Source organism: Ascaphus truei, chromosome 2 (assembly GCF_040206685.1).
Source record: "Ascaphus truei isolate aAscTru1 chromosome 2, aAscTru1.hap1, whole genome shotgun sequence".
NCBI classification, from domain to species: Eukaryota; Metazoa; Chordata; class Amphibia; order Anura; family Ascaphidae; genus Ascaphus; species Ascaphus truei.
In genome coordinates, this window is record NC_134484.1 from 418,522,177 (window position 1) to 418,535,886 (window position 13,710).

Sequence of the window (13,710 nt, forward strand, 5' to 3'; positions counted from 1 at the left end):
ATATACTGTGTCATCATCTCTTACGTTTTGATTCTTATTAATTTTTGGAATTTTGCTACCCTTCCTATTCCTCGTTTAATGAAACAATGTGACAGTGTCACTCATTCTCTCTGCCTCCTGCCTCAGCTTGGACACAGGACACTTACTGTATGACCTTGTTGCAGTCCATTGATGAGTCACTTGTTTTAAGACCAAGTTATTCTCAACACACCACAGAGAAAAAGGAGTAATAAAAAAATATCTCATTTTAACCCACTGCAATGCGTTGCAGGCCACAAAATTGTTAAAGGAGCAATCCTACTTGACATTTTGTTGTTAAACACATCATATGAAAGCGAGGACGATTATATGTACCGCCCACATATTTTTTTTTGTAAATGCATCTTGTATATCTATTACACAGCATACGCCTGGTGTGTAATACGCCAGGCATTAGCTTATAGGAGTCCATGTTAAAATGGACATGAAGCAAAAAGTGACACACTGTGTGCTCATTTGCATGACATTTCCCAGAATCCCTGGCTGCAGGTGATGCACTGTATGCTAAGAGATAATGGGTAAAGTCAAGGTTGCTCACCTTTCTGAGACCTGTGAATGTGCTCTCAAGTGGTATTTCGATTTACTGTACACTGTACGGAGGAGGGTTTTTTGGACTTTTTTACCCACCATAACTTATATAACGTGTAAATGCATCTCAAAATATACTGACTGGTAAACTAATCCTATGGTTTTTTTTTTAAATATATTTTTGTTTAGTGTTTTTGCTAAGGAAAAATGTTTACATAAACATAAGAATACAAAAACCATAATAGCGTGCTAGATATATAATGAAATGAGCATACATTAATACATACTGTATATATTTAACTCGAAATCACTAAGATACTTCATCCCATTTGCTTGAAGAAGGGCCACAAATTCTAACACACAACACATATGGTATTACACATTAAAACAAACTTGAATGCACCGCAAAAAGAAAATAGTAGAAATACAAATACATTTCGTTTTAAGTATTTTCAGTGTATCAGGGAGGGTTTATGGCAGCTATTATCTTACCCAGAATCTTCGGCTTGTTTTATCCTCGCTGTTTATTGGCTCTCCATTCCAATGACATCATTAGATTGGAATTAATGCTTCATTTTATCATATGCTAATATTACAGCACATCTTTATTAACCCTTTCGGTGCTGAGGGCACAGTCAAGGACTCTCTGGCAATGTAACATCACGTGACAGCTGGATGACAGGGAGTTGGATGACCGCACGTCATTAGAGCACTGAAGGGCTTAAGCAGTGCTATTCCATACGGCACCTTACATTCCATTGAAGTGAATGTTCTGTGAGCTGTCTTCCATGCAGGGCTGACTTGATGGTGGTTTCCATTGGTGCAACTGCACTGGGCGCAACGCTTGCCGAGGCCCAGCGCTCTCCCGCGGCACCCAACCTGAGCAGCGACAGAGGGAGCCCGCCCTGGCACCGTTCATGGAAACTGAACCCGACTTCCGCTGGGGCCCAACTTCCGTGCCAGGACCCCCCAGGTGGGCCTCCTGTGCCACCGTCAACACGCCCCACAAGTAGAGCTACGGGGAAGGGAAGAGGCCCAGCACACACACTGTGCACGGGGCCCCACGATTTTGCAAGCTGGGACTGGAGGACGTTCTATGATATAGCACTACATAGTAAATATGTGTTATTTATCTTCCTGAGCAAGGGGAATATGGCTTCACAGCTTATTGAATGTATATGGAATTTTCATAAGGAGTTAGGTCTAAGGAAGTTTAGGAAGAGCCTGCAGGAATGCCCTTTGAAAAAACAAGGGAAGCATTTATTTAGGGATTACATTGTTAAAAGTTGTAAGAACATTTTGTTCTGATTAGTGGTATCTCTTTAATATGTTCTATGTAGCAAAATGTGTTGCTACTTTTACAATCCCCATGCTAAATTTAGGTTAACGTTTAGGTCTAACTGTTCAGTTATTTTTGCTAAGTTCCCACATTCTGTGACTTATTTTATAATGACTATATATTCCTTCTACCTGGATACGACCCAAAAAGATGCAGTACAGCTTGTTCCCCAAAGTAATAAAGTAGCTACCATTAAATGTCACTAAAAACTACAACAGTGATTTTTCTAGTCTTCTAATATCCTACCTTGCAGTAGAAATATATTGAATCATGTTTGCTATGTTATGCCTTCCACCTGCCAAGTACGCCAAAACACTTTCTCAGTATTGCAGATGGATAGAGAGGGTCTCTTCTAAACTACTAATTCCCCAGCACAAAAAAAACTTTCCAGCTAACATGTTCTGAAAGCTGAAAAGTCGAAATTTTACGGATATTTGTTTTCATGCGAAGAACACAGGGTATCAAAGCAATCAATTTGCCCTCACTACAGCAACATCGCAGTTGGTTTATTCCATATTAGCAGAATACCTCTGTTGCATTGTGCTACTGTATTGTATCCGACTACTACAGATGTGAGCTGCAACCTCGAGAGCCAGTATAAATGCTCTGCAAAGGGTGACGGGGCAGTTTTAAGCATTGACTCTGTCACCATGGTGATCCGTATTGGGCTGCTCTAAGAATCGTGGTGGACGACGCTTGACAGCTGTCAATCACCGTCAAACATTACAATGTTGCTCCCCAGAATTCTTAGCAACAGATGTCCTCATACACGGTGGATGGCGGATGAGTGCTTTGGGGGACGGCAAAAATATTCTTGAACTGGGTCCCCCATTCACTAGCTCTTCCGCGAATTGTATCTATAGTGGTGTGAACTTTTTTGCTTATTTAAACTAGGCATAGTTTCACATGCACCATACCATTGGTACTGCCCTCTGTATGTACCATAAACACAAATTCATCATTTAAATGTTATTAATTTCATTTGTGTCGTTTAGATATGTTTGAATTTAGCCTTTTTGAAAAAGAAATGCATCTTTGAAATAGGTCATTTTCTGAACCTTTCTAAAAAATAAAACCCCTGCAGTACAAAGCAGCATACAGTATGAATATACAATTCATCGTAGTCTGTGTACGAAACAGAACTCTTGTCAGTTTTATCACTGTTGACCCCCACTGCTTATAGTTTAGAAACTATGGGGTCTATTTACAACAATCTCCAGTCAGCAAAACTGGGGCAAACTCAGTGCAAAAAACAGAGCCCTATTCATCAAAGAAAAGGAATCCCATTGAAATCAATGTGTGTCTCATTTGATAAATCTGGTGCAATACTTTTCTACAGACATTGCCCCAGTTTTGCAGCCAACAGCCTTCAGTACATAACAACCGCAAGATTCTTGTGCTGGTTCCTTCCATGAATTGTCTGAAAACAGTGTCAATCATACAAAAGATCAAGGTGGGTGATGCACAGTCTAACAAGAAATCTTATTTTAGGACATAATTGCACATTTATTATGGGCAAAATGTAGATCACTAATATTTTTTAGAATGTAATTGTTCTAGTATTTTCTTCATATGACTAATCTCAGATATCTGACAATGGTCTCTAAATTAAGAGAAGTCAAATGTTTAAATACAAATGTATTTCATGTAATGCAATAGGAGGAGCAGAATGTCTGCCATCACTTACATTACTTGCCAACTGTAGGAAATGGGTGTTACCAATTTGACAGACTGGCAACGTACGTAGAGAAATTGATTAAACTCCAAAGCAGCTGATCATACCGCGATCGGGTGATACCTCCCAATATCTTGAATGTAGGTTTTAAGATGATTGCACATTGAATTACTCCCGATGTCTGCAAGAACTGAAGCATCCCATACATTTTTTAGGTGCCTCAGTAATGCCATTTTTTTTTTGCCAAAACAGTTTGGAGCTCTATGTATTCTTTAATATAAAAGTGTGCTTTGGTGTAGTTAGCCAGAAAGATTTCATGTGCATTCAAGTAAATCCTATAATCCTCCCCCGGTAGGTGAACATGTGTAAAAATGTAAGATAAATACTTAAATACGCTGTACATTGGGGCAGATTCATCAAACTCCGATACAGGGTCTCACACCTCTATCCGGCTTTAATAGCCATTGACTTGACGCTGGATCGGGTGGAACACCAAGCATTGGTGCTTGATAAATTCTGGCTATAGACACTAGATAAAAAAAATGTTTTCTCCAGAATGGCTTTCATATATAGACCTCGTAGTTCTAGCCTGGGCCCCCGATTGTCCCCTTACCTCCTGCTGCAGCTGCGACTGGCAGCCGAGGCTCGGGGGAGCGCGGGAGAAGTGTAGGAGCTGTGGGCCAATTGCCGGTTGCTCAGGTGAGACATGCGAGTCACCCGAGGTCCGCGGCAGTGCCCGTTGCAGGGCGTCGCCATCTTGGCTGTCAGTGCATATGCACGGGATCCGGCCCATGCGCAGAATGGACTAAGTTGCGGCGGCCATTCCAGGAAATGGGGAGAATGCGCAGAAGCCCAGTACAGCGGCGGCCATGTTCTGTTAGGGTCCGCAGGGGAACTAAAGTTCCCAGCAGCTGCTGGGGCTGCAATACCACATCGCCCAGTACAGCCAATAGGGCTGCAGCATTCCCCTGCTGCACACAATTGATACATTTGGCGCGCTGCGAGCCACACCAGTCGGAGCTGGGACACAGAATGGTGAGGTTGTGTGTGCAGAGTGTCAGTGACCCCTGCACTAGGCTAGAGATCCCCTATAGGCCCCGACTACCCTGCAAGTTTGTGGCTGCTACAGGGACAGGCCCATTAGATGCCACTGATTAGGGGCCACTGCCCCTGTAGTGCCAAGTGTGAGGGACACAGCCAGGACGCGGCGGCGGACTGGCAATCCGGTGGTTTGGGACCCGACCACCTCACCAATAGAAACTCTCTTCATCGTGGGACCATCCAGCTGGAACCCACCCCACACCGAAGCTTCGCTGACGACGACGTCGCTGGAACAGTGGATCCCTTTTGCTTTTCGGCCAGAGAGTCTCTATTGGTGAGGTGCTGGAGCACCTGGGCAGGTACCTCACAACGTGCACCAACTATAACACTTTCAGTTACTGTGGGCAACGCTGTCTCACAAATTGGGTGGGTTGGCTCTTGTGGACACCAGGGAGGTTGGGTACCCAGGGGAACCTCAGTACTTGCGGGGAATCCCATCAGGGTGTGGACACTACGGTTGGAGGGCACTGTGGGGCTATGGCCGTGCGAGGCCTATATTGTATGTGGGATAGTGATATACCTATTCTTATGTGTTCAATAAACTGTTATTATAAACAAGTGTGTGTCTATTGTATTGGGTCCTGTGCAAGGGGGTATCCAGCAGTGCTCGGATCCTTCACAGGTGGAGGCGCTGTCACCTGACAGATCAGGTGCACCCTGGGCTCCCAGAAGCGGAGGTTGAGGCCTCCTGTGAGTCACAGGTAAAGCACCACTCACACCCAGTAGCAGCCACATCTCCCATAGGGTGGGGAAAACAGCGCTACATAGTATATATAAAATATATACTTAATAATAGCATGAAGTTAATATCTCACTGTAAGTTATGCTCATAGGCTCCTATTCAGTATGCTCTGAAGCCACTTTACAGGACTGGAGAAGAGTCCAACTCCAGTCAAATGAATGTCATGAAATTCTTCTCCAGAACATATTGAATAGGAGCCGTAGTAAGTGAATAATCACATTTCAAAATGTAATCCTTAATTCCCATTAGCTGCGTGCCATTGTCTGTATATGTGTGTGTGTGTGTTTGTGTGTGTGTGTGTGTGTGTGTGTGTGTGTGTGTGTGTGTGTGTGTGTGTGTGTGTGTGTGTGTGTGTGTGTGTGTGTGTGTGTGTGTGTATATATAGTCTGTGCAAAAGCCAACAAAAAGTAACATTTACAGAAGTAGCAATAAACAAAAAAAAAAGCCTTAAAGATTATAGGAAATATGTAAGACACATGGCAGTATGTTGTTACTTTAAAAAATAAATAAACTCAAAGTTCTTTGGAAATGTATTGTTACTGACTAAGAGAGTGGAGTTTTCAGCAAATTATATACATATAGATGTTCCCTTTTTTTGACGTACACCAGTCACTTTGTGTATTATGAGAGTTCTAGTAATACGATATTTATCTAACGTGACTCACCAGTAGATGTCACTCTTAGTGCTAGTTCAAAGTTACCAAGTATGCTTCACTTTTTCAGTGTGTTTCAGTCTGTGGAATTACAGATTCCTCTCGAACCGTACGTTGGGGATTTTAGGTGTCATGTGAGACGTCACGGAGGGTGGAGCTTGGGGTAGCGGAGCTTTGTTTGTCTGTTGGTTCACTGCTGTGTCTCCTGTGCTGCGTTCGTTCCAAGCGTTTTGCTGCTTCAGATGTCAATCACTGATAGCATTTGAGTGGGGAGTACTCACACTAACGTTAGCATTGCACTTCAGCGGTACAAATATCTACATTACTACATCTGATCTGCAGAGTACTTGAGCTCTTTATAGTATGTGGTTCCCAGGCTTGGGGAGTGGATCTATCCTGCATTACCCAGTTGGGGTTTATTAACCACTAGATTGCCAGCTGGTATATGTATCTGGATCTACTTTTAGTGCTTGCTTGATATTCCTACTGTGTTATACAGTACACACAGGAGCAGATTTCTACCTTTATTACTCCGGCTAATTGATTAGCATGTATCAGACAACCACACCTTGTAGGCCAGAACACACCCTCCTTCTATCCCCTTCCACCCTTCATTTTTAAAGTTGTATATTATCTTTTAGTTTGATTAAACGTTAGTTTTTACCTCAATCATTCAGACATACCTTTCAGTTTATTACATTTTTTTTGTGTGTGCACAGTACACTAGAGAGACTCTTGGGATTCCTTCCCATTTTGTTTTGTGTGTTCTGTAACCATATGTAGCACCAACTTTTGCACTATTATTTATCTTGAGCAGTCTTTTCTTTCTATTTACACGTTACGTATTTACTCAAATGAAATGCCAGCTATACCACTTCCCCTCTATTAATAGCTTAAATGCAAATTTTGAAATAATATTATTGCCATATAAACTGAATTTCCTTCAGATTTTACTGTACATTATGAGGCTCGGGTAGGTTGCATACCTTTTTATGCGTGTAACCCCCTGTGCAGTGAGCTCCACACACACTGACGCTGCCTCCTGGGTTCCTCTCCAGTGTCCTCTAGACATGTGACTGTAATGGACATTAGAGCAGCCAATAATAACAGCTGTGGAAGAAGAGAGAGTATGAGGGAAAGGAGCCTTTAGAAAGGGGGGAGCGGGGAATGTTGAGTCAGATCGGCGCGGACCTGAGAGCTATCAGGTTCGGTCGAGGATTACAGAGTATGCACGTGTGCATTTGGCAGCAGGAGCAGAGTGTTACAGTCCGGATATGATCGAGACTTCAAGCGCGTCGGACGGGACCCTCGACGGCTATAAAACACAGCGGTACCGAAGCCCCCTTTTCGAAGTGCAGGCCTGCAACAGTCAGTACACGAGCTTCCACAGTGTGCCGGCACCATCACAAGCCAACATACACTGGGTGGCTAATTCACAACTTAGACCTGCTCAGTGTTCCTGGGAATTGTATTGTTGTTGTATGTGGTGATCCTCTGCTGTGGATCATAGGTTGTGAATAGAAAAAGAGATGTGACCCGCTCAACCTTCAATATATCATTTAGGCTAGAGTCGGTGCACTAGGGGAAACATAACTATAGCAAAGAAAATACCCTGTCAGAAAGGTGTCTCCTCTGATGGGGAGAATGGCAAGAAGGCCCCAGATTATATGCAGATGGTAGCCCAAATTTAAGGTGAGTAAATAAATTGAGACGCGGGGATGGGCTAAGGTACTAGATTGCCCTAAGGCTGGGGAGTGGTCTGTCTTGGATAAGTAGTGAGTGGAAGAATAAACTGCTAGATAAAAGCAATTTTAATAGTAATAAGCATATAAAATAAATTGAGGACAGTCCATCACAATTCCGTATGGTAGTATAATATCAGTCTTTATAAACGCACTCAGAATGTATCTGGATCGCAAAGCAGTCTAAGGCTGAGGACCGGCTGCAGCCCCTTACCTCATGCCTGGCTGTCCCCGCTGCCTCCTTCCGCCGAGGCTCACTATGTGCTGTGACGCGTCAGCCGTGAGGGGATGCAAGAGGATTGCGATCCCGAGCGGTGGCGCGTCACGTGGTGCCGCCGGTGAGCCTATCAGCGCCGGGGGCTGGAACTGTCAGAGCTTCCCCCACCTCCAAAAGGTAGGGGAGGGAAGTGTGTGTGTGTGTGTGGGGGGGGGAGAGACCGGGGGACGGACCGACCGGGGGAGCAAGCAGCAGAGTGCAAGTGTGGGGCTGGCCGCACCCTCTTGCAGCCCGGGAGACCCCTGCTGCAGCCCTCCGCTCGAACCACGCTCCCCCTCCCCCCCGCTCCAGCTCCCGCTCCCTACGGACCGCGGGTAGCGGTCAATTGCCTCTCCATGAGCCGCCTGCATGCAGTTCGGGCGCACTGACTGAGGCAGCGGGGCCTCGTCCTAATTGTGGCTGCTAGGTGGTACCTAGTGGTCAGTTCCCATAAGGGTCAGTATATAGTCAGAATGAGACCTCTCCTTATAGTAGTCGTGGGGGTAACCCTGCATATAATGACCGAGTACCTCTGTGCAGTGCTTCTTATCGTGAAGCAACAGAGTGGGGATTATTTATGGTAGATGTGCGACAGCCAATGAGCACCTAAAGATAGAAGAGTATGTAGTCACCTTTGCCTGCGTGGCAGTATACAGGGGTCTGTACACTGTCACTGGTATGTGCACCAGATGGATGGGATAAAATATGGTGCACCTGCAGACCACCAAATAATGAACTGCTAAGACCTTTAAATAGGGTGGTATACTTAGCTGTGTAGTTGCTCAGTAAGCTGGAAGCTATTCACCTTCGTTGGGGGTGATTGCCATGGAAAACAGGCTGCAGGCGGGAGGCAGAGACCAACCGTAATTATTCCAAATCACTAGCCCTACATGCATAACCCTGCGATAAAGGGAAGGTGGGGGGAAGTGAGAAGGGAAGGTTAAGGCCCCGGTAACGCCGCTGTAACGCGCGCCCGCGAGATTGGCGGCGCGTTCAGGCGATTCCCCGGTCTGCAGCTCACTGCTGGCAGAGAGACCGGGAGGGGCGTGGTGGGGGAGTGACGGGGGCGTGGCCATGACGTCACCCGGCAGGTTCGCCCTCATTGGCTGAACCGGCGGGGGGCGTGCCGTATCGCTCGACGCGAGTCCTGCTCTCAATTCTATTGAGAGCAGGAGCAACTCTAGCCCGAGCGCTGCGGCCCCCCCTCGCAGCGGGCCCGGCGCCATTGAGGGGAGGGCTCTGGTCCGTGCAGCGTCCGCCACAGCGGACACTGTAGTAGGCAGCCGGGGCAAGGCCTAAGGCTAGCAACTTCGGCTGCATCACTCTAGATACCCAGCGGTGTCAGGACTGGGCCTAGGGATATTGCAGCCGAAGTTGCCAGCCTTAATGCTTCTCTTCTCACGGAGGTGAATAGCTCCCAGCTTACTGTGCAACCAAAGGTATCCAATTAGGCGCAATGCAGCAATTGGTCAAAAACTGGAAATCAATAAGAGTTTAAGGGGGAGATTCGTTAAGTGCAGAAAAGTGGATGAGCCTTGTTTTCTGCTGAGTTTATCACACAACATGTGTGTGTATTAGGCAATTTCGTATTCGTTGGATTCTTTAAGATATTAAGAGGTAAATTCTATGTACTCAGAAGAGGCTGTTTGGTCCATGTACTAACAAAAATCCCCATTGAGGTTAATGGGGATTTTTGGCTGAAAACGGCCCAAAACCGCTACTTTGGTGGATATAGAATAAGGCCCTAAACCTCACTATACAATGGAGGGTGGACCTGTCTGTGGTTTTCTTTTTTTTTTAGAACAATTTTTTGACTACCTGGGATTTTGTAAGGTACTAATCACATACAGCAGCAGCCACCCAGAAATATTAAGACTGATTATATTGTATATACTTCCCCCCCGCCTCTCCCCCCCATCTTACTCGATTAGTGCACAATCCTCTTGATTTATGTTTTTGCCCTTATTAGACTTATGCCTTATATAAAATAATTGATTTAACTTTCATTTCTGGCCTTTTTTCATGTTCCAGGTATTGATACTGCTCCACCCTTCATGCTGTTTGTTTAAGTTGCAAAAATAACAATAATACAATGTACATATAGTGAGTGATCTTATTACTTTTTCTTCCGGCATGAAAAACTTCAGAGTCTCAGATCTCTTATTTGAAGCTGTTCTATCAAAATGTTATATGCATTAAGATGTTCAAGTTTTAACAAAATAGATGGGGAAAAAAACAGCCCTGTGAATTAAACATGAGTTCATTAGACAGTCTGATTACTACAAGGTTATTTTTAGATAAACATTTTCTTTTTGTAAAATAAATATTTCCCTACTATGCTGTCAAGTTGTGATTGTGCTTTTGAAAGGCGATTTTTTTTTTCTGTCTCTAAATGCCATCCTAATTAAGGCATCCTTTGCATAATGCAAAGGCATGCATATCATTAAGGTGAATCTTGTTCTCATATTCATATCTATTATCAATTTAAATTACTGGTGGCAAGTATAGTTTTTGAAGTTTGTAGATATTAAATAAGTTATGGTGGGTAATAAAGTGCCCAAAACCCTCCACCGCACAGCTAATAAAAATACCACTTGTGAGCACATTCACATGTCTCAGACAGGTCTGCAACCCCTGCTTTTCACCATTATCGTTTAGATATTAAACAAACTTATATGTTTGAAATATAATGAACAAGAGACCACTGAGTCTCCACTAGTGCTCAAACCACAAACAATAAAGAAGTTCAATGTGGTATCAAATGCAGTTCTTAAACCAGAGCAAGATGGTCATATATTGCACGTGAGTATGTAAGTGCTGGTAAAAGTCTTGATGGTGATATCAGTTGATACTGACTCCCTATAACACAAGTAGATGCATATTTGCACAGCACATAGTAGTATATACTTCTCAGTCCTGATGGCAATCCTAAATCCAATATTGCAGTCCAAGAGACCAAAATGATGAATAAGTCATAGTAGTAGAAAATTGTACTCACTGAGTGTAACCATCAACATAAGCTCCAAGTCGCGTGCATCTCCTGCCGGGGTACATAACACGAGGGGTTCCTAGTTGATCCAGCTAGAGCCAGGGAACCAGAAGAGCGCAGCAGCAAAAAGTGGGGACCAAGCAATAAAGTGCCGTGAAAACAAGGTTTTTTAATCCATTGAAAAGATACACAGGAACATACAAGTGGGCAAAGTGATCCTCTAACGTGTTTCGCACTTTGCAGCGCTTTGTCAAAGAGTAATCCACTTACTGATTACTTCCTGGATATAGCCGGCGAAATGCCCCGCCCCCCGCGTCACACCCTCACAGCCAATCACAGTGGAACACACCGAAGTGCCCGGATGGTAAACAAAGGCTTGAGGGACGGAACGAGAGGGAGGAGGGAATCCCACGATGTAATCACAGTAATAGTACACTAAACATAACAGAATATAATAAACATAACCAAATCTAATAAAAAAAAACTGAAGAGCGAACAAAAAAGACATACTGTACACAATTGCAAAAGAGACAAAGTGTATGTGAAAAGACTAAAAATTAAAAACAATATGAAAGCACCACCTGTAACTCAGGACACATGAACTGTTATTATAACAAAACCCAACCTATAATATATAGAGAATATATAATTATATAAATATATATAAAGATTATTAAACTCATAAGCTGAATCAGGGAAATAATACCATCTAATGACAACCAAAAAGAGAAATTGGAAGAAAAAAAGTAGTAATAAATCTAGATCAGTTTCAAAGTTAATAATTTGTAATATTTAATATATCTATATGTATTGATATATCAATATTAATTTAAAAAAAGTCTGAATCTTGCTCAAATCCTTTTTTAATCCATAGATTTAGGAGTTTTTTTGGTGTTTGCAGGGACCAATAGTGCCGTTTTAGGTTTACAAGGTATACTACTGATTTTTTCTATAATATATGTTGGATTAGTTATCCGGCCGTATACACATGCGACGATTACTCAATTATGGACGAGCCAATTGGTGAAGAGCCTAATGAGGCCTTTACATATATTTGCTCTGAAGACACTAAACAAGCTAAATATGCTTCCCAGCTGTTTGAAGGTCCTTTTTAATACCGTAATTGATGACCCTGAAGACCTGAATCTTTATTTTTCCAAATTTGAAAAATTGCTTATTACCAAAATAGATCAGCCTTAATTATCACTAAGAAAAATATAAGACCAGGTACTCTTAATCAGACCGCCAATTTAAATCTTGGGGCCCAGGACAAACTAAAGTAGCATGCACCCCCTCTTAATCCCCCCATTTACTTTTCGCACTGGGGGTCTCTGAGGGGGGGAGGATGAGATATGGAGGGTGAGAATGAGAGCGAGGAGTAGGAGAGTGGGGGGGGGGGGATGGGGAGAGAGACAGACGGGAGAGAGAGACGGTGGGAAAGAGAGCGAAGACGGGTGTAGATACAGTGCAGGAAGAGGGGGAGAGAAGGAAAGAGGAGGAAAGGGAAAGTGGGCAGAGAGTGAGAGTGATGGGGGGAGCAAAGGAAGGGGGTAGAGAGAGAGAGGGAGAGAGAGAGAGGGGGGGGAGCTCTGTGTACCCACTGCCTACCTGCTGTCCTGGTTTGAGGGGCCTGTTGAGGGGGCCTGCAGAGCTGCCTGCTGGAGGGTGCCCACGGCGGTGCCTGTCAGGGGAGCCTTCCTTCCATTTGCTTACAGCATGCAGCCTCAGAAAGGCACCTCAACAGACACCCTCCAGCAGGCCCCCCCTGCAACACCTGCTTATGAGGCCACTTTCACTCACTGGCCCGGACAGGATGCCTAGCTTTCCCCTTCTGTCCGCAGCCCTGCTTTTAATATAGATGTAGCCAAGTCCCCTTGGACTGCTGATTCCCTGATCCCTCTAACACTGTAAGTCCCAGTAAAGAGTGGGCAGTGTTAGGAGTAATTCCTGCAGGGCCTATTATATTGTGTTGTGTGTGTTATCAATAAAGTTCAGGAATAGTCTGTTATTGTAAGGGGGGTCTATGACTGTAGGTAGACTGGCTTACAAGTCACTCTCCAGGGAAGGAGGGTTTTTTCCCTCTTTAGGTTAGAGTAAGGGTTAGAGAGGGGAGTTCGGGGCTGCCCTCCATGCTATGAGGATACAGAAGAGAACCTCTCCTAAGAAGGAGTAGGCTGAGGCCTTGCCCCACTAGGGGGTAAGGTTTACTAAGAAGGGGTTATCCAAGGCCTCAAGTCTGAGTATTGCATTCAGGGACTGTATCCTGTGTATCCTGCTGTGTACCAAATAAACCCGAGTTATACCCAATCTGGTGTGCTAATTGAAAATGACCACTCAAAGAGGTGCCCCTGAGGTCCATCCTGGCAGCACCAGGATCCTCTTGGGCTGGAGGCGCTGCCACTGACTGATAACCATCCGTATAGCCTGTCCTTATGCCTCCCTATACCATCGCGGAGATCTCCAGTCTCCTGTTCTACCTCACAGGTACGCACCAGAATACACCGGTAGTGACATAATCTCATATAGGATGGGGAGGAAAGGGTGCTTCATAAACAACATATTAATGTGAGGGGGAAAAAATGTATAATAGTATTTGTGCCACAAGCTATAAAGCAAGGGCTCTTACATGTTGGAATCCAAATAGCA

At 44.3% G+C, this 13,710-nt stretch overlaps 2 long non-coding RNA genes across 2 annotated transcripts in view; one reads left to right on the plus strand and one right to left on the minus strand.

Annotated features, from left to right (window-relative positions):
* The window catches only part of LOC142487755 (uncharacterized), a 42,522-nt gene extending 31,370 nt beyond the window's left edge, over positions 1-11,152 (minus strand). The window contains exons 1-2 of the long non-coding RNA XR_012799304.1: positions 11,074-11,152; positions 7,064-7,187 (exon numbers count right to left, since the gene is read on the minus strand). This is a non-coding gene — a long non-coding RNA (uncharacterized LOC142487755). The remainder of the gene's footprint in view (positions 1-7,063; positions 7,188-11,073) is intronic.
* Positions 1-13,710, plus strand: part of LOC142487753 (uncharacterized) — a 193,496-nt gene that overhangs the window by 14,115 nt on the left and 165,671 nt on the right. The window lies entirely within an intron of this gene.